The sequence below is a fragment of the Amblyraja radiata genome, chromosome 14, assembly GCF_010909765.2.
Source record: "Amblyraja radiata isolate CabotCenter1 chromosome 14, sAmbRad1.1.pri, whole genome shotgun sequence".
Taxonomy (NCBI): Eukaryota; Metazoa; Chordata; class Chondrichthyes; order Rajiformes; family Rajidae; genus Amblyraja; species Amblyraja radiata.
In genome coordinates, this window is record NC_045969.1 from 15,216,260 (window position 1) to 15,238,960 (window position 22,701).

The 22,701-nt window shown below is 42.2% G+C and overlaps 1 long non-coding RNA gene across 1 annotated transcript; it reads left to right on the top strand.

The window, feature by feature from the left end:
* Nucleotides 1-214: 214 nt before the first annotated feature.
* On the top strand, nucleotides 215-18,884 carry LOC116980415. The gene is made up of 3 exons (XR_004413959.1): nucleotides 215-225; nucleotides 772-775; nucleotides 18,772-18,884. It is a non-coding gene; the product is annotated as an uncharacterized LOC116980415 (long non-coding RNA).
* Nucleotides 18,885-22,701: the final 3,817 nt, after the last annotated feature.

Here is a 22,701-nt window from a genome sequence, read left to right on the forward strand (position 1 = left end):
AGAGATACAGCGTGAAAAATGGCCCAGCGAGTCCTCGTCAACCGACGATCACCCGTACACTAGCTGTGTGTTATTCCAATTTCACACCCTACATACTAGGGGCAATTTACAGAAGCCAATTAACCTAAAACCTGCTTTGAAATGTGGGATGAAACCAGAGCACATTTCAAGACAAAACCCACTCGGTCACATGTACAAACTCCCCACAGACAGAACCCATAGTCAGTATTGAACCCAGGATCCTCACGCTGTAAGGCAGCGACTCTACCGCTGTTCCACTGTGCCACTGTGCCACCCAATTACTCAGAACGGATATAATAAGAACTACAACTCAGGAAGAAAGAAGTTTACACAAATTCCTTAAGAGTGAACTTAAGTCATATTTTTTTACTTTTGAAATGGTTTCTAATGAATATATAATTTGAAATATTCAACCGTATTGTACAATGGTGATTTCTTCATGTGTACCACATGAGGGGAATAGTCCTTCAGGGACCTTTTAGTGGTTACATGGTGAATGAAGGAAGCTACTGAAAGTGGCGAACATTGCCCAGTCCATTTCAGAACACCCTCTCTCAATGCTCCTCCTCAGTGATTCCTCCTGCTCCCCAATCTGAGAGCTCGATTTAGACCATTGTGGACTCCAGCATCCTTCATCACCTATTCCTTTTCTCTAGAGATGCTGCCTGACCCACTGAGTTACCCCAGCATCTTGTGATTAACTTTGACTATTAGATCAAGTCCACCTGACCTTTGGAGTCATTTGACCAGCATAGTACTGAACGAGCTGCCTTGTTAGAAGTCCTGCTCTTTAGTTGTCATGTTAATGACCCAACCTGACATTTCCAGTGTTTTAGAGAGATGCTAACGCCTAATGATGAACCGTGAGTGAGGAATGGTTTATTGCTGAGGATGTGTAGATTGACAGCTCAGCTTGTGTAGTTGTTGGCGGAGCAACTCCTGATTGCTCGCTGGTAATTGTTTGTTCAAAATTGGAAGCAGTTCAGTTTCCCAACATGCGCGTAAATCAATAAAATGACAGATCCAGAACAAGGTGCAATATGCAGCCAGCGATTCGACCATGTCACCACTTCATCTATCGTGCCAATCTTTTTTTGATCAGAGAGCGAGGAGAAAGCGCCCCAGTGCTTCTCTTTGCTCGATTGTCCTACAGTTCATTAACCGTCGACTTCGAGGGGCAATTTTTGCCTTATCCTCTCATGAACATGAAGTCGAGCGATGAAAACATCTCCGTGATGCAGCGACATCTAATTACTCATAAAAACACACACCCCAAAGGCAATCCGTGTTTTCTGTTAATTGCGCCAGACGCGGGCGTGTAATGCATCACTCTTGATCAACAGTGACATTCGATTGTCGTTCAAGCCTGCGCCCAGGTAATTTGCCAGCTGAAAATGCCACAGTCGCTTTCGGATTTGGCCTTCAAAAAAAAGCATGCAAATTAAAAGCTGTAATTAGCGCTGACCTCTGGCTAATGTTGTGTGTGTCAATCAATATTTCATTCAGCTCAGCGAGTGTATCCAGCAGATTCAAGCCAACAATTACAAACAAGTCAAACGCAGAATTGGTTCGGCTGAGAGAAATTAATACTTTGGAGAAATTATTGCACCGAGTGATTTCTTCAGAGACACGCAGTTATGAAAGGCAGTTTAATAAAATGTGATAGCTCGCGGTGTAGAGGTGAGAAACCTTTCTTTTATTGTTGTATCATCATTTTTAATTAACACATCCTGTGTCATAAAATAGAGTAGGATGAAGGCAAAGTGATTAGAAGGAATGCATAATCCTAATCAACAGAAAAACAATCATGTGTTGCTTGTGCTATTTTGTCATCTGTTGTTTGCTAATAAGTCATGAGCCTACACCATGTAATCTAAGAGATAGCCACTTGGATTGAATGTAACACAAAAACATAGGAAATATAAGCAGGAGTTTGTCATTTATCTTCCAGAGACTCCTCCGTCATTTGATAAGATCATAGCTTGTCTTCGGTTTCACTCTCATTTTCTTGTGCTGAAGCCATATCACTTGGTTCCCTTAATCCTTTGACAGCACCCAATAAAATATTACTATGGAACAAGTTAAAATCTTCACGCACAATGAACTTAAAAAGCAGGTATTTAAAAACAGATATTTAAATAGTTAGAAACAAGCCAATGCAGATGCCTGTTTACAAAAAAAACAAACCCAAAATGCTGGTGAGACTCAGCAGGTCGGGCAGCATCTCTGGTGGACATGGAGAGGTGACATTTCTGGTTGGGACACTTCTTCAGACTAATTGTGGGCTGGGGTGGTAGAGAGAGAAAGCTAGAAGAGTGGAGGGACAGGACAAAGCCAGGGAAGGTAATAGATTGATACTGGTGAGGAGGGTTTTTTTGATAGGCAAATGGTTGGATAAAGGCTGACGATGAAACGATGAAAAGACAGAAGGTGTGAGACAAAAAGATTGAAGAGTTGAGACTCTGCATAAATACTTATGCATATATTACATTTGTGCAGTATAACATTTGCAACAAAATCTATGTTTCCTCCATTTCAGTGAAAATCCATTACAATGGTTCTGAATTTTCAGACATCTTGGACACACCTTCTAAACCTATCCTACCCATGTACCCGTCCAAATGTCTCTTAAATGTTACGATTGTACCTGCCTCAATTACCTCCTCAGGCAGCTCGTTCCATATACCCAACACCCTTTGTGTAAAAAAAGTACCCACCAGGTTCCTATTGAATCTTTTCCCCCTCACCTTGAACCTATGTTCCTTTATTCTCCAATCAAGGCGAAAGACTGTGCATTGACATGATCTATTCCTCTCATGATCTTGCACACCTTTGTAAGATCACCCCTCATCCTCCTGCACTCCCAGGTATAAAGTGCTAGCCTGCTCAATCTCTCTCTATAGCTCAGGCCCTCGTGTCCTGGCACCATCCTCATAAACCTTCTCTGTACCCTTTCCAGCTTGACAACATCTCTCCTATAACATGGTGACCTAAACAGAGCATTATTATTCTATTATATCGTACTCTAACTTCTTTGGTAATGCTTTGAGGTTATTGAGGAAAGCAATGACATATTATCAGTTAGATTTCAAGTTGGAATATCTAGGAGGTGGTGAGGATATAGAACATTGTAGCAACTGGTTACAGTGAGTTGGCAGAGAGTCACATCTTAATCAATTATAATGTTGATATGACATTGCAAACAAAATCCTTACAATGGCAATTTGTGTGTTCACAATTGGAATCAATAGTGTACATATTACACAACATTGTTTATATTGCTTGTATATCTTATAGGCTAATATGCAATTTTTAATGTATTTTTTGTATCTCATACTGTATGATGTGTTATATGGACCTGTGTCTGAAATAAAGCTTTATTAAATTACACGTAAGAATGAAATATAGTTAATGAGGAAGATTACAGATTCAAAACGTCACCCATTCCTTCTCTCTAGAGATGCTGCCTGTCCCACTGAGTTACTCCAGCATGTTATGTCTATCTTTGCTTTTTCAATAATCTGGAAGTTACCTGCTCAGAAACAGTGGTACTAGCTTTCTATTTCAGTCACTTCGTTAACTGAATTTAAATTTCCCAGACATCACGGTGGGATTTTAACTGAAGCCTCCAAACATTAGGTCGGTCTGGATTGGTAGTCCAATATGTAACCGCTTTGTATCCATTCCCAACCATCCAAATCTGTCTCACTGAATGTACTCAAAAAATAACAGAGCTGTGTAATATTTCATAGGACTTAAAAGAGCACCTTGAAAAAGAAAAGATGTAGGGAAGTGTACAGAAGATATTTGAGAACAAGGCCTAGATGTTGCTCATCTAATGTGCATCAGGGAGTGCAAGATTAATAATGAATTCAACGATGGATATTAGAATGGGATCAGCAAAAAGTGGTGAACACTGCCTCACGGGTTCTGACCTCCCCACCATCAAAGGGATTTACAGGTGTTGCTGCCTCAAAAAGGCAGCCAGCATCATCAGGGACCCACACCACACTGGCCACACTCTAACTTCATTGCTGCCATCGGAAAGAAAATAAAGGAGCCTGAACACGGAATCCAGGTTCAGTAATGGCTACTTCCCTACAGTCATCAGGCTATTAAACACTACAACCTCCAAGTAAGCTCTGAACTACGTAGACTCGGGGGCATTGGTTTTGTCTTTTTGCAATATTATTGTATGTTTGTTTATATGTGTGTGCTTATGTGTGTGTATGTATGTATGCATGTATGCATGTATGTATGTATGTATGTATGTGTATATACATGTAGATAGAGTATATACATACACACATTCAGACACACACACACATACACACACATACGCACACACACATAAAAACATAAAAATCAGTCTGAAGAAGAGTCTCGGGCCGAAAAACGTCACCCATTCCTCCTCTCCATAGATGCTGCCTCACCAGCTGAGTTACTCCAGCATTTTGTGTCTACCTTCGATTTTACCAGCATCTGCAGTTCTTTCTTATACATGCACACATACTGTACATACGCACACACACATGAAAACAAACGATAATATGGCAAAAAGACAATATATGTGTGTATATTATATGCACTGATCCTTTTTTCATTTATAATACTGTTTACATATCTGTTGTGCTGCTGCAAGTAAGAACATTATATGACAATAAAACACTCTTGACTCTTGACTCTTGAACTGGACGAACTGAAGCCTACAGACAGTGGAAGGTGTGGAACCAGCCAGGAGACCTTGAACATCTTTAACTTATTATGACTGTACATCTTAACTGGAAGAATCAGAAATATCAGTAATCAGCAACTCAGCAATCCCTGCATTATTATTGCATAGGCATTGTTTAATTTTAGACTGTCCTCGGAGATTACTGAAGGACTAAGAGGTCATACATTTATAGTTCATTTTGTACATCACCATCATTCCACGTGACTTGAAAATAAATCGCTTTGTTAGATATATTTCACTGTAAAATTAAACCATGTTGCTTTTGTGGTATAATACTGCGCCAGTCCCTGTTTGCTAAAAATAGAGTTATGAGGAAGGATGCAGAAATTCGAACTGGATCAAACTAGGCCAGTCGGTGTTTATGGCCAAAAAGCTCACTGTCAGAAAATTGACATATGGATGCAGAGAAAAATGGAGGAAATTAGAATCGGCAAATGTGTATAATAAATGGAAAATAAATCACACAAAGATAACTGCTCCCACTGTGAAATGATAAATAACAAATGGTAATTTTTCGCTGCAAAAATGCTTGAATGTTTATGGCAAGACAAGTTAAAATTATGGCATAAACACATTCCACAGATGGCAAGTGGAGTCTCAGTTTTAATGTATCCGAACAATCATTCTTGTAGCCCTTTGGGATTTTTTAAATATTAGAAAAAGCTATGATTTGAGACACTGATACTCAGAAGCGATTCATTATCTGTTTGTCTTCCAGACATAATACTGCTGCATTGTTAAGTGTTTTTGAAAACTTAATTATCTAAACACATGGTACCATCAGCAAAAGGCCCATCTTAAAGGGTAGTTATGGCAAGTTGCAGGAGAGAAATAATTTATTGCGAAGATTGGTTATGCATTTACCGAATAGTAGATGGTAATGGTAATAAAATATATATTTTTGGAACTGTTTAAAACACTCATAATAAGTTTACTGTAATGGACAGATGCCAAACAGTTAACAGCTAGTATAGTGCAAGTGATATTGTGTAATTTTCACTTATATCCTCAAATAGGTTCCTTATTATAATATTTATATGCAACATAATAGGAAATTAGACAAATTGGGCATATAATAACATTCCAAAATGTGCAGCAAACAGACTTGACAGAGTTATCCCACCTCTTCCAACTACTTCACATGGAATTCTACTTCACTGGCTATGAATGGGTGGAGAATCAATTGTGAACCAACATTCTTGAGCAAAATGGAGTATGTTTGTATTTCCTTCCACAGAAGAGCAAGAGAATAGCTGGAAAACTGTTTGTATCAGTTGTCCACGTATTGCCAAGCTGGCCACGTATTGTGGCAGGCCCTCAGCTGACGAAGCCAAGGACATGGGTGTGGCATGAACTCTCTGTTTCCAAGATTACAACATCTTCAGCACCAGGGAGAGAAAGTAACACCAACCTTTGCTTCTGAATTCATGAAGGACCAAGCCTTTCTTGGACCCTGATCATAGAAAATTTGGACATTTCGGGAGGTCATTTAGCACATTGTATCCATGTTGAATATAAATAGACTTTTGCTTATTCCCACTTCCCAGCATGTTGTTGATCTTTAATAGCTCATCTAGGTACTTCAGAAGTGCAGTATTGTTTACTGCTCCATTCCATCTCTCGGATGGGCTGTTTCAGGATCGCAGATGCCCAAACTTTCCACCAACATCCATTGAATGACGTCTTGTTTAAAAACTTCAGAATTTAAAATGGTTGATGAAATGGTTGACAAGTCGGTGAGGACGTTGCGAGATGGCTGCCTTGCCAGCAGCGTGTTTGTCATTTCTACTTTTTTGTTTTTTTTAGTGTGCCCAAATGTGTGTTTTAATGTATCTTTGTGTGTCTTGTGTGGGGGGTGGTGAGTGGGGGTAAGGGGGAACCGCTTTTGGTCGCCTCCTCCACGGAGAGGCAACTTTTTCCATGTCGCCTCCTTCGTGGCCTAACACCATGGATTGGTGTGGCCTTTCCCGGAGTCGGGCCCGGAGTTTCAGCAGCGGGCACAGTGTGGACTTTTCATCGCGGAGTGGGCGAGACCTTGCCGGGGTCGCCAAAAGGGAGTGCTCCGATCACTGGCCCGCGGAATGTTACAGCATGAAACCACGGTCTGCAGAGCTTCTAGCCACGGGCACGGCGTCCGGAGCCTAGGACCCCTTGCTAGGGATCGCCGCAGAAGAGCTGCGACCGCTGGCCCGCAGCCGATAACATCCTGAACTGCGGTATGCGGAACTTCTAGCCACGGGCGCAGCGTGGACTTACCATCCGGAGTGGGATCTCTTGCCGGGGATCCCTGGAGCAAAGCTCCGACCGCCGGCCTGGGGCCTACAACATCCTGAAGCCACGGTCTCCGGTAGGGAAGTGCCGATTCAGGACTTACCGTCCTTACGAGAGGGCCTATACATCTGGCCGCCCGCAGCGGCGACTACGGAGGTTTATGGCCCCGAACACGGGTGAACAATGGAGGAGGACTGACTGTACTTTGTGCCTTCTGCCACAGTGAAGAATGCTGTGGTGGATGTTTGTGTTAAACTTTTATTATGTAATGTGTGTTCTTTTTTGATTGTACCGCTGCTGGCAACATTCATTTCACTGCACTTTATTGTGTATGTGATAAATAAATTTAATTGATTGATTGATTGATTGATTGATTGATTGATTGATTGGTTGGTTGATTGATTGATTGATTGATTGATTGATTGATTGATTGATTGATTGATTGATTGATTGATTGATTGATTGATTGATTGATTGATTGATTGATAGATTGATTGATTGGTTGATTGAACTGTTTGAATGACCTATGCCAATTGGGGCAATCATCACAACCTTTTCCATCAAGAAATTTTAAGATTCGCCACCATTTGAGTGAAGCAGTTTCACTTCCTCTCCACCTTCTGTATACGTGGGCCTTTCTTCATTGCGTCTGGCCCAGGCAAAGACTCGGCAGACAATCAGGTCTCTGAGATAACCCAGCCTGCAATTGTGATGCAGACCACCCTATAGATAAGATTAAATTAGATTAGATTAGATTAGACTTTATTAATCCCCTTATTCAGGGGAAATTCAGATGTCCTTGCAGCACACTAATAAAATACAACATAGCATTCAAGAAGTTCAACACCAAAACACAAAAACATCCCCCCACAGTGGTTCCCACTGTGGGGGAAGGCACAAAGTCCTGTCCCCATCCTCTTGTCCACCCAGAGTCGGGCCTATTGAGGCCTTCACAGTCGCCGCCACGGTGCCCGATGTTCTCGCCGGGTGATGGTGCTCCGGCGTCGGGAGAACCCTCAGCGGCTTGGGGTACCAGGAACGGCCGCCTTCTTACCGGAGACCGCGGCTTCCAAGCCAACAGACCGCGTTTGACGGAGCTCCACACACTGGCGATCTCGGCGAGAGATCCCAGGCTCCGGGATGTAAAGTTCAGCGCCGCAGCTGGCCGCTCCACAGAACCGCGGCTCCACAATGTTTTCATCGGCGGTCCCAGCATACTGGAGTTCCAGCGGGCGACCCAGGAAAGGCATCGCCCGCTCCGCAATAGCGCTCCAGCGCTGTGCCGCCGCCAAAGCCGAGGTTCTGGTCAGGTCCCCTCAGGAAACGTCGCTCCAGGACCCGCTGGTAGGCCGCGAGGACAGGTCGAAGGTGCTGCTCGGAGGAAGGCAGCCTCTCCGACCAGGTAGGGACTTGAAAAAGCAGTTTCCCCCTTCCCCCCCACCACCCCCCACACATAAAAAGATTAGACCCCCCGACTACACACTTTAACGTACTAAAAATAATAAAAAAGAAGTGAAAAAAACGGACAGCTGCAGGACAGGCAGCCGTACAGGACAGTGCCTCCTCAGGAATAAATGGTTGCAGACACTAATTAATGCTATTGTAAGGATGAGAATGCATCCCTGTGGAGCACTGGTGATCAGAATTATCGTGAAGGATGGTGGTTGCCCTTTCCTTACTGATTGTGGTCAGGAAGTCAAGGATGCAGTGGCAGAGGGGGGTAGAGCTATAGTCAATAAATAAGAATCTGACATAGGTGTCCTTGTTATCTAGCTGTTCCAGCTATGCATGTAGGATTAGAGACATGGCATTGGCCATGGACCTCTAGCAATAGTAGGGAAACTGCAGTGGATCTGGGCTGTTTGGGAGGCTGCAGTTACTGTGCTCCATGACCAGCCCCCCCCCCCCCCCCCACCACCACCTCAAAGCACTTCTTGATGGTGGATGTCAGAGCCATTGGACAACTCTGCAAGACCTGTCCTTTCACCTCTTTCCTTCCCATCATTCAGGAACCCAAACAATCTTCCTAGATGATGCAGTGACTCACTTAGTTTTCTTCCAAGATTCCTGACCCAAAACGCCACATCTCCAGGGATACGGCCTGACCCGCTGAGTGACTCCAGCACTTTGTATCTTTTAATGTATTGCATTCAGTGTTCACAATTTGGTCCTCTTAGAAACCAAACACAGATTGGGTGATAGTTTTGCAAAGCACATGTGCGCAGTCCTGAGGAGTAACCCTGAGCTGCTGGCTGCTGGTCACTTTCATTCATCATCCTACTCACTCTGACCTTCCTGTTTGCAGCTTACTGCAATGTTGCAACAAGACCCGACACAAGCTTGAGGAACAACATCTCATCTTCGAAGACAAAAACGAAAAGCTGGAGAAACCCAGTGGGTCAGACAGCATCTCTGGAGAAGGGGAATGGGTGACGTTTCAGGTCGAGACCCTTCTTCAGACCTGATATGTTACCTAAGATAGACACAACAAGTTGGAGTAACTCAGTAGGACAGGCAGCATCTCTGGAGAGAAGGAATGGGTGATGTTTTGGGTCGAGACCCTTCTTCAGACTGGTTAGGGATAAGGGAAGCGAGAGATACAGACAGTGATGTGAATATGTCACCTATTCCTCTTCTCCAGAGATGCTGTCTGAGCCACTGAGTTTTGCATTTATCTTTGGTTTAAACCAGCATCTGCAGTTCCTTCCAAAACATCTTATCTTCTGTCTGAGCACCTTGCATCCTTCCAGATTCAAAACTGAATTATCCAATGTTAAGTAACACACTCAGTCTTTCTGCTAGTATCAGACCAGTCCGTCAGTATCTGGGCTCTATTTTACTTTTTCTGTTAGTATAATCTGGCCGGCCAAACAAGTTCAAGTTCAAGTTCAAGTGAGTTTATTGTCATGTGTCCCTGTATAGGACAATGAAATTCTTGCTTTGCTTAAGCACACAGAAAAATAGTAGGCATTTACTACAAAACAGATAAATGTGTCCATATACCATGATATAAATATATACACACATGAATAAATAAACTGGTAAAGTGCAAATAACAGAAAGTGGTTATTAATAATCAGAGTTTTGTCCGAGCCAGGTTTAATAGCCTGATGGCTGTGGGGAATTAGCTATTCCTGAACCTGGTTGTTGTAGTCTTCAGGCTCCTGTACCTTCTACCTGAAGGTAGCAGGGAGATGAGTGTGTGGCCAGGATGGTGTGGGTCTTTGATGATACTGCCAGCCTTTTTGAGGCAGCGACTGCGATAGATCCCCTCGATGGAAGGAAGGTCAGAGCTGATGATGGACTGGGCAGATCCTACAGCCTTGCTATTAGCAACTCATTGCACAGATAAAGAGGAAAATCTGATCTCCAACTGGTACATTTAGAGGCAGCACAGTGGCGCAGCGATATAGATGCTGCCTTACAGCGCCAGAGACCCGGGTTTGATCCTGACGACGGGTGCTCTTTAAGGAGTCTGTACATTCCTCCCGTGACCAGCGTGGGTTTTCCCCGAGTGCTCCGCGTTCTTTCCACATTTAATTGGCTTTGGTAAAAATTGTAAATTGTTTGTAACGTGTAGGATAGTGCCAGTGCCAGCTGGTCGGCGTGGATTTGGTGATTGCATCATGAATCCTTTAGATTTGGTGATTGCATCATGAATCCTTTAGATTGTGACCATCCCCTTGTCTGCTTACTCCCACTAACGTTTCAGACTATTTGTATCTCTGATTCCATCAATAGCATTAGCTGAAGTACCTTGACCTACAGATAGTTATTGCACATGTGGTTGTCTGTGATTGCAAAGCTTTCTATCGGTTGCAATTACTCACTTACCATAACCCATCAAACCTTGTCTTATTTATTGGATGATATCAAGGTTGTGAATTTAATCAGCCTGCACTAATAATGTTCAGACTTCTTAAACTAATAACATGATCCAGTTTAAATTTTGGTGGATTAAATTTAAAATCTATCTGTGATTTACATAACTGCAATTAGACTGAAGAAGGGTCTTAAATCAGAATGTTGCATATCCATGTCCTCCAGAGATGCAGTGTGACCTACTGAGTTACTTCAGCATTTTGTGTCTTTGTAAACTAGCATCTGTGGTACCTTGTGCCTCCACAGATGCTGCTTGACCCTTACTAGAATTACTAGAATAATACTAGTTTAGTTTATTTTTAGTTTAGACATACAGCGTGGAAACAGGCCCTTTGGCCCCCTGAGTCCGCACCGACCAGTGATCTCCGCACATGAACACTATCCTACACATACTAGGGACAATTTACACTTATACCAAGCCAATTAACCTTACACAACTGTACGTCTTTGGACTGTAGGAGGAAACCGAAGACTCCCACGCAGTCACGGGGAGAATGTACAAACTCCGTACTGACAGCACCGTTAGTCGGGATCGAACCTGGGTCTCAGGCGCTGGAAGCGCTGTAAGGCAGCAACTCTACCGCTGCACCACTGTTCCGCCCATTTTAGCATCAGCAGTTCCTTGTGTCTCTCTTTGTAACTTACATCCTGCCATTGACAATGAGCCGTGACACCGCAAGCATTTTTACTTCACGGTCCCAGCTGCTTCCTGACTCCACTCCATTATTTTATTGTTCCCATTAATTAACACCGGAATTAACTTTATATTTACTTCTCGCTGCCTTACCGAAAATATCCAACAAATATCAGTGAATATTTTGAGGGGTTTACAAGTAAATGATTCAATGATTCAATGGTTCAATGGTGCTATATTATCACATATGCAAAGGCATGGTGAAATTATTTTCTTACAAACAGTCCCGTAGTGTATTATCATACCCAGGGACATTCCCCATTAGCAACGTGTACAGAAATAGTTCACTGAGCTCAAGGATGGCTGCAAGAGGAACCATGTTTTGGCACAATTTTCAAAGTCCAGTCCAAGCTCTAGTTACTATGAGCCCAACACAGGTGGCCCCAGGATGCTGCGGGCCACCAGCCATTGCGTTCCTTGGGCCTGTGCGTCAACCTGTGAACCCACGTCCCATTCCTCACCCGTCCACCTTTGTTGCCCTGGGTGCCTCTTGCAGCCGTCCTTGAGGGCGCAGTAAGCCAGACCCAAGCCCCTCTCCTGCCGGACTCGCTCCTCGACGTTCGCATCCGTTGTCATCGCCGCTTCCATCTTTAGGGAAGAGCAGAGCCTGCTCCGCGCCTTCACCCCTACAAACCGTGGCCCGCCGGGTCTCAGTGTGTCTTGATTTCCAGGTTGAATTATTCACAGGGTGCATGATCATCCTTGCGTACTTATATCCTCAACCGGTGTGCTTCGCTAAGTCATTTCAGATGCCATTTAAGATTGTGGAGGAGATAGTAGTGGCATTGCCTCATAGTGGCAGAGACCTCGGTTCAATCCCATTCTGCGTGGAGTTTGCATGTTCTCCCTGTGACTGTGTGGGTTTCCTCCTCCAGTTTGCTCTCGCATGCCGAAACCGGTGATTGCTCAGTTAATTAACAATTGTAAATTGCACCGAGTGAGTAGGTGGGCGGTACAATCTTGAGGGAGTGGAGACTAAAATGGGTTAGAGTAGGATTAATATAAAAATGGGTGCTTAATGGTCAACATGGATTTGATGAGCTGACAGGTCTGTTTCCGTGCTATACCTCTCTATGTCTGTACAATGTTGTTTGTTTTAGACTTTTAGACTTTCAGAGATACAGCGCGGAAACAGGCCCTTCGGCCCACGAGTCCGCTCCGACCAACGATCCTTGTACCCCAGTTCTACCCTACACACTCGGGTCAAATTTTTACAAGAGCCAATTAACCTCCAAACCCGCATGTCTTTAGGATGTGGGATGAAACCAGAGCCCTTGGAGAAAATCCATGTGTCACAGGGAGAATGTACAAATTCTGTACAGACATCATCTTCAGTCAGGATTGAACCCGGGTCTCTGACACTGTAAGGCAGCAATTCTACCGCTGCGCCACCATTCTGCTTTTGTTGTTGGGCTAGAGTCACATATAACCAGATTTACTTTTACCTTCCCTGAATGGCATTGAGCAAACAGCTGGGATTTAAAAAAATAATCCAGCAGTTTCACGGTCACCATTTGTAATGCTACTTTTCTAATTCCAGATCTACATAATTACTTGAATTCAAATCCTCACTGCTATGAGAATTGAACACATGTCTCCCAGATTAACTAAGCAGTGCTTCTCAATGACTAGTGGTGCAATTCACTACAAGCCTGATCCACTGAGTTACTCCAGCTTTTTGTGTCTATCATTGGTTTAAACCAGCATCAGCTGTTCCTTCATATACAGTGATGTAATTTAACTGCTATGCTTCTTGAACTCATGAACATTAGCTGTAAGTTGAAATATATTTACCATAGGTCATCTGTTGTAAAATGTTGCACAAACTCCTTATTAATAAACTTAACAAACAGAAATTATTGTTGACAGGATTGCTTTGCTGTTTCAAGACATTTCTTAGAGTAGGAAGGGTTTCAGGGCAATATTGAGAGAAACAGATAATATTGATGGCTTAGATATGTTTCAGTTGTAGTTTTAATTGTAATTTGTGGAACCAGGCCCTTGGGTCCATGGTGGCGCAGCGGTAGAGTTGCTGCCTTACAGTGAATGCAGCGCCGGAGATCTGGGTTCGATCCTGACTACGGGTGCTGTCTGTACAGAGTTTGTACGTTCTCCCCATGATCTGCATGGGTTTTCTCCGAGATCATCGGTTTCCTCCCACACTCCAAAGACGTACAGGTTTGTGGGTTAATTGGCTTGGTAAATGTAAAAATTATCCCTCGTGGATGTAGGATAGTGTTACTGTGCGGGGATCGCTGGTCGGCGCGGACCCGGTGGGCCGAAGGGCCTGTTTCCATGCCGTATCTCTAAACTAAACTAAACTAAGTCCACGCTGATCAGTGATCCCCATACACTAGTTCTATGTTACAGATTAGGGACAATTTACCAAAGTCAATTAACCTACAAACCTGTATGTCTGTGGAGTGGGGGAGGAAACCGGAGCACCCAGAGAAAACCCATGCAGTCCGACCATCAATTCCTTCTTTATATTAGGTGGCAATAACATTGAGAATGGTGTGTGCAACATTCCGATATAAAAGCAAGGCTTCAAATCAATCCAACTCGAAATTCTCTTCTGTAAAAAATACTTCCATTGTGTTTATTATAAAAATATAAATGCTTCCACTACAAATTGTTTTACATTAGTAACTCGCCATCTACATTTGCACACACCGACCACTATGTGATTGAGGGGAAACATTGTGGAGAGAAAAGCACATATCAAAACAAATAGATATCAATTAAAGTGAACTTCTAAACATTTCAGATCCGTAACTTCATTTAATTATTAACACTCGGTATAAAGGCAAATGAACAAATACTTGTACTGCATAATGTCAACAGAAATAAATAATACCAGCATATTATGACAAAAACTATAACATGATACATTTATAATTGGAGTATTTGTTCAGATCAAGCTTAGTTAACTACTTGGTTACACATTGTAATACCACAGTTCAGGTACAAACAGATGGCTCACTTCATTTCAGTACCTCTAATGCACTGTAAATTATCTAAACTATGCGTGTGTAGAGAGAATTAGAAACATAGAAAATATAGAAACATAGAAAATAGGTGCAGGAGTAGGCCATTCGGCCCTTCGAGCCATTCAATATGATCAGTATCCCATTCCTGCTCTCTTCCCATAACCCTTGATTCCGTTAGCCCTAGAAGCTGTATCTAACTCTCTTGAATACATCATTCTGGAAGAGATTTCAAATATTTCATGGGTCAGTAGAAAAATTACAAGCAACTGCATTTTTTATGTTCAAAGATGTACATTTTTCCTTTGTCTGCATACATAAAGAAAAAAACCAATGTTGTGGAATAGTGGATGGGCGGAATGCGCAATAAGCAAGTGGAGCAAGTAAGCTGTAGTTTATACTAATGCATTTCAAACTCAGAGTTGATTTTGCACCATGTCAATACAAATATTGTGTGCCTCCTGTATAATGTTATATTATCTGTGAATCTGTTTTTTTTGGTTGCAGTTCTCATCATGTCCCTTTCCCTCACCCACTCCTAAACTGCCACCACATTTGACATCTTTTGAAGGATCTATCTCATACTTGGATTTTGTTCGATGGTCATTATATAGTCCACCAAAGTCTGCATTCTGATATCTGAGCCTGCAGGCTTTTTTTACCATTACAATGGAAAATATGTGCCCGGTCCTCCCAAGAATTGTTTATATATACATGCGCAGGCACACACACACACTTATGCAGACACACATAGATACACACACATGCAGAGAAACATAGATTAATCCCCTATTATGGTATCTTTCTTAGGTAAGTCCATTGATCCTGGACCCCAGGTATAACAAAACTCCAACTATTTAACTGCCGTCCTGATTGAGTCTAACACAGGAAAGTGAATAAACCTGGGAATGTTCTGATTGAATGGTTCCATAAAACACACACTTGAAGGAATCAGCTTTCATTGACCAAAATTAAATCATTAAATTTGTCTGGATCCATTGGGATGTATTAACTATTCTCCAAAATCTTGTACATTAAGAATAAGTCAAAATAAAACTTGGTTATTTTTGGATTGCAAATTGCACCTCACTTCAAATCATACGTCTGGCTTATTCCACCATTGGAATAAGAATGTAAATGAATATTTTCAGGACTGTACAGTACTTTTTTCATTCTATTTACACCAATTTGTGAGAATATTTAACTAATTTAGAAATTCTCACACTATTTTAAATAAAGGGTTAAATTCAACTTGAAGTTTCTGGGCAATAACAAGTCAAATTGCTGTGCAAGACTGGAGCAGACAAAGCTCATAAATCAAGTAGCTGGATGTCCTATTTCTTGCCTAGATTTCATCTGAGGACTTGTGTGTTAGTGGCTCAGGCTTCTACCTGTTCCACCAGAAAACACGTCCATATATCATAACTGAAGCTCTACACAATATGTTTTGGGTATCAATAGGACAAGTAAAGATGGTCCTCACTGGTCACATTCTAGCCAATTAAGATGGAAGTATTTAATTTTAGACTGCTCAAAATTCAATAATTTGTGTAATTTGAATTACATTCATCTGAATGTGAGACATTCCTCCTGACTCTTATCAATCTGAAGGGTCCTAGCCTGAAATGTCACCTGTCCATTCCCTTCACCATTGCTGCCTGACCAGCAGAGTTCCTCCAGCACTTTGTGTTTCGGGCAAATCTCACTTATACTTCGAGAATCTCAAAAGTATGCCAAAGATTTACTGAATGATCTGGATAGAATGGATGTGGAGATAATCACGTCTACTCCGCCATTCAATCATGGCTGCTATCTATCCCTCTCAGCCCCATTCTCCTGCCCTCTCCCCATAACTTCGGACACTCTTACTAATCAAGAATCTGTCAATCTCTGCCTTAAAATATCCACTGACTAGGCCTCCACATCCGTCTGTGGCAATGAATTCCATAGATTCACCATCCACTGACTGAAGAAATTCCTCCTCATCTCCTTTCTGATGGTACGTCGTTTTATTATAAGGCTATGGCCTCTGGCTGTAGACACTCCCACTGTTGGAAACATCCTCTCCACATTCACGCCAGATAAAGGGCAGAGATGAAAAGACTAAAAGTGTAACATGAGGATAGAAGAAGTGTGAATTGTGAATCCAGAGAAAAGGGGGAGAAGGAGGGGGAGATGAGCCAGGTGGAGCACAAAGTTGAGTGGGGGAGGGGGGAATTAATAACAACTTTGAATAGTATTGATCAAGTTAATGTCTATTAAAAAATATCTTTCTTTTTTTGTGTTACTTTATACCAATGTGATTCAACATGGGTTTGATATAAATGTTTATATTTAGGTTTAATGAAGCTTATAAAAATTTGGAAATGTAATATTAATTCTTGTTGGAGCGAAAGAATGAGGCATCACCTTTACCTATTTAAGAAATGTCAGAGTCCAGCGTTTGCAATAGCCGAGACACGGATCAGTGAGATTTCAATTGCACCCTTTTCACACTGTAGCCAGTTTGGTAAGAAAATGTCTGGCCTTTTGCCCTTAAATCACTCAAGAGTTCATTCAGATCTTGTGGAGTCTCTTGTGGATCAGAACTGACTTAAGCCTCAAATCAAACCTAGGACTTTCCTGATGGTATTTTAGGCCTTGGAGATTAACCTGACCACAGAGGTACTTTGCCTTAGATTGCTGATAATTCACTTCTGTGCTGGGATGCCGAACGCTGACAGGGAGAGCCAAGCACGACAAATGAGCTGGAATGCAGTGAGACCTGTCCCTAGCAAGCTCATTTACAGGTGAAGTTTCCATAAATCAAATCTTTCAGACGATAATTCCCCACTGTTATTCTTTTTCGCACATTCAGCTTCAAATCACGGCTCATTGTTGCTGCCATGCTTCCTGCTTAAGATCTCAAACATAGTTTAGTTTACTTTAGTTTAGAGATACAACGCGGAAACAGGCTCTTCTCCCCACCGAGTCCGCACTGACCAGCGATCCTCGCACAACAACACTATCCTACTAACATTGGGGCAACTTACATTTACACCAAGCCAATTAACCTACAAACCTGCACGTCTTTGGAGTGTGGCAGAAAACTGAAGATCTTGGGGAAAACCCATGCTGTTATTGGGAGAATGTACAAACACATTCAATTACAAGCAAAATCAATTTATTTCTCTCTGCAGCTGAACTGTTGTAAACTGAATATGCATTATTTTTTAACAAAAGGAGATGAATCGTGAATAAGATTTTCACAATAACAGGTTTTCGGTGAATGGGGGCGCTTGAGCAAGTATAGAATGCACTTGTTAAATTTGAAGGGGATTATTTCCTGGATATTTTGTGGTAAAGAATAGATGGACAAGAGGTGAAAAGGACAGGAAAACAGTGGCAATTGTACGTAAGCTGATATTATAAAATTACAAACAGTCTTTGATACACTGCCAAATGAATCCTTCAACCAATCTCCCCCACATATCTTCTGACTATCTCTTCAAGGTTCATTTTATAAATTCATCATGTCCTCATTATATGTTACAGTCCCCAGAAATTGGCATGCGACCGGCTCTCTGTATTGGGTGCTTGAGCCATTAATGACTTCCATCACCACCAATCCTCAGAACTTCAGAAATAGCTCCAGGTGTATAGCTAGTGGAAAAAATGCCTGATCTGCCAATCAATGAAACTTTGGATTGGCAATACCTGTGGAAGCCCTCTGCCTAATTGTGAGACACATCAGAAGCAAGACAATAGCCATTAAAAGGGATTTCTCACATTCATATTGCTGGTTGAAAAACATTGAGGGAGCAATAAGTATGAAGGAGCTGCAGATGCTGGTTTAAACCAAAGACAGACACAAAAAGCTGGAGTAACTCAGCGGGTCAGGCAGCACCTCTGGAGAAAAGGAATAGGTGACGTTTCACATTGAGACCCTTCTTCAGCCTCAGACTTCAGTCTGAAGAAGGATCTCATTCGGAAACATTACCTATTCCTTTTTACCAGAGATGCTACCTGATCCACTGAGTTACTCCAGCTTTTTGTGTCTGTCTTCGGGTCAATGAGTATGTTTGGGCCTGACATCTTACACTGAATGTTTGTATTCCTCCACAAAAGAAGGGAAGCAATATATACATATTTAATTGAAGCACCCAAAGGAACACATAACACATTGTAATTGACATTGACAGCAGGAGTCACTGCCATTTTCTCAAAGGCAATTAGGGATGGGCATAAATGCTTGGCATGCTACTGGTGCCTGTATCCAATGAATGGAGGGAAGAAACCATGAGAGTGCCAAACACTCTTGGAAATAGTAGATTTGCGTGGAATACTTCCAACGGCTTGATGGGCTCCTAGAATAATTGAGCGACTGTTTCCAAGCCTTCTTTGAATGGATGTTATTTTCCCCATCTTCAGTGGGTCTCACATGAACATTTTACTCAGTTTAGTTCAGTTCAGTTTAGTTTACAAATATAGTACGGAAACAGGCCCTTCGGCCCACTGAGTCCATGCTGACCAGCGATCCCTACACAATACGAATATCACTGTACCTTAATTGGTACACGTGACAATAAAATACCTTTGAAACCTTTGAACACTAGCGACAATTTATAATTTTTACCAAAGCCAATTAACCTGCACACCTTGGAGTGTGGAAGGAAACCGGAGCACCCGGGGAAAACACATGTGGCCACATAGAAAAACTCTGTACAGACAGCACCCGTAGTCAGGATCGAACCCAGGTCACTGGTGCTGTCAGGCTGCGAGTCTATTGCTGTGCCACCCCTTTATTGAAGCCATCGAGGCAGTTTGCAAATTTGATGCATCCAACATAAAAATATTGCCGTGGAAGAACAGGGGAAAATGTAGATTAGTGGTGAATACAGTTTGACTTGAGTCCAGAAATATTGTCCAAAAATATTTTAATTAAAGTTATGGATACTCTGTATCCCAGTATTTATAAAATGATTTCAATGAGAAATGGAAACTACTGCAACTGATGTCAGTTAATTGCACTAAAGAGCTCTCAATTTTCATAAGAATGGTGGAGAAAATTATATTCTATTCAGTAATGTTCTTCAGACTGTGTAATCAGTCAGCTCATTTCTATACATGCTGAAATTTGATTTTTTTTCCAGTATTTCTAAGAGCCTAATCAAACCCGTAATTTATTGCTATTTTATAATCTTTTCTCTGTGTTTTCTCAAATCTCTGAAACTATTGGGCTTGATTTTGAAATTTGTCCATCACATCAGTAAAGTGTAATAGTCGGCTCACAGTTATGGTGAAGATAGAGCATCCTGACACTTTTAAGATGTTGTTTCATTGAAAATCATCAGGAGATGCTGTAGCTGATTCTAACCTGAAAAACAAGCTTCACTTAAGTCGGAGCTCACAGGGTAGGTTGCGGAGGGAGGATTTTCGGAGGCTTGAGATGGTCTGGGTGTAGAGGGAGCACTTAAGACAGCAGTATTATTTTGTTGGGTCCCAATTATTTAGTTTTAGTTTAGAGGTACAGCATGAAAACAGGCCCTTTGGCCCACCAAGTCCACGCTGGCCAATGAACACCCATACTCTAGTTCTATCCTGCAGACTAGGGACAATTTACAAAATCCAATTAACCTGCAAACCTGCACTTCTTTGGAATGTGAGAGGAAACCGAAGCACCCGGAGGAAACCCACACATCACAGGGAGAACGTGCAAACTCCCTACAAACAGAAACAGTGGTCAGGATCAAACCTGGGTCTTTGGCGTTGTAAGGCAGCAACTCTACCACTGTGCCAATATACCACCCTATATGTGGAAAAGTGGAAAAGCATTATTTACAATGTATCCTTGGAAGGCCTTGTCTCATTGATTGCCAACAGAATTTAGTTCAGGTTAGTTTAGAGATCCAGCGTACACAAGGGGCAATTTACAGAGGCCCAATTAACCTACAAGCCCCACACGTTTTTGAGATGTGGGAGGGAACGAGAGCACCCTGAGGAAACCCACGCCGTCACAGGGGGAACATTCACACTCCACACAGACAGCACCCGAGGTCAGGATCGAACCGGGGTCTCTGGCACTGTGAGGCAGCAGCTCAACTGCTGCGCCCGGTGATGGAAACAATCAAACATGGAGAAATATCAAGTAGGATTATCATCAGAGGACACCCATCTCATATCAAAAGGGAAAATAAAAATCTAAAAAAGTTTGCAGATGCTGGAAGCCCGGATGCTGGAAAATTAAAACTGAAAATGGTGGAAATACTTAGCAGGTCAGGGAAGAGAAAAATAGTTAATAATCTGACAAATGATCTTCGATCTGAATCATTAACTCTTTTTAATTTATTTTTCCACAGATGTAGTCTTTCTGAGTATGTCTCTGAGCATTTCCACTTTTCCTGTAAGGCTCCCAGTTCTTGAAATGATTGAATGCGGAGTAGACTCGATGGGCCAAATGGCCTTATTCTGCTCCTATGGCTTATCAACCTCTGAAATTAGCATTATGTGTAAGAAAGAACTGCAGATGCTGGTTTAAATCGTAGGTATACACAAAATGCTGGAGTAACTCAGCGGGTGAGGCAGCATCTCGGGAGAAAAGGAATAGGTGACGTTTCAGGTTGAGACCCTTTTTCAGACTGAGTCAGGCTGCAGAGAGCCCCTGGACTCAGTCTGAAGAAGAGTCTCAACCCAAAATGTCACCTATTCCTTTTCTCCTGAGATGCCACTTGACCCGCTGAGTTACTCCACCATTATATGTAAATCTTCGGTGCAAACCAGCATCTGCAGTTCATTCCTATACTTTTAAGAAACATAAGGAATGGGCGACATTTCTGAAGAAGTGTCTTGACCTGAAACGTCGCCCATTCCTTTTCTCCAGAGATGGTGCCTCACCCGCTGAGTTACTCCAGCATTTTGTGTCTACCTATGAAATGAGCAGATACTTTGCTCATCTAAAAGGGAGTCACCTTCCAAAATATACCTTGTTGCATCACTCATTTCAACAGAATACCAAAGCTATGGACCAATTTTGCATCTAGTGCTGAGCAAAGACAGTGGCAATCGATTCTACTGTCCTCTAAATGGTAGAAACCTCAGCAGTGCCATAGTTATGTTTCTTAAAAGTGTAGTCAAGGGCTCTCTGCACCCTGACTCTCAGTCTGAAGAAGGATCTCGACCTGAAACAACACCTATTCCTTTTCTCCCGAGTTACTGCAGTAATCTCGTTGTATGTGACACATGCGATGACAATAAAGCATTCTGATTCTGATTCTGATTCTGATACTGCCTGACCATCTGAGTTACTCCAGCATTTTGTGTCTATCTTTATGTTTTTTAAATACTCAGAAGCCTCATTTATGTTTCCTAAGTACTCAGGAGCGCCCAAGTTATGTTTCTTGTCATTTTAATAATGGCACAAAGCAGTCCAGTTAATCCAAATGAAATGCTATACTTTCCTGGATTTATTTTGGCATCCATTCTATAACAATATAGAATAGCAACTTTGGTTACATGGTTAAACAATAAAATAGTCTCTGTTGAATTCTGTGACCTTCTCTGGAGAACGATTGCTATGTTTAAACCAAAGTTTAGTTTAGTTTAGAGATACAGCGCGGAGACAGGCCTTTCGGTTCACCGAGTCCGCACCAACCAGTGATCCCCGCACACTAACACAACCCTACACATGCTAGGGACAATTTTACATTTATACCGAAGCCAATTAACCTACAAACCTGTACGTCTTTGGAGTGTGGGAGGAAACCGGAGATACCGGAGAAAACCCACGCAGGTCATGGGGAGAACGTACATATAGCACCCATAGTCAGGATCGAAACTGGGTGTCTGGCGCTGTAAGGCAATCGCTCTGTCGCTAGTGCTTTTGAAATGTAACCTGTTCCACACGCAGCTGTTAATATCTGCGGGAGTACCCTGAACTGAAGTTTCACTATCATTTTGGCTCTGAAGGGGGAACTGTTTCTGATCTGGAGTGATGAGAAAATGGCAACATAATATCAGAGTCTGAAATGCACTAAAGTCAAGATAGGTGTGACTGTTCCATACTCTCATTGAAAGGCCATTTCACAACTGCCTCAGTGTTGTTACTGAGTTAAACCTAGCAAGGTGGCTTGGTT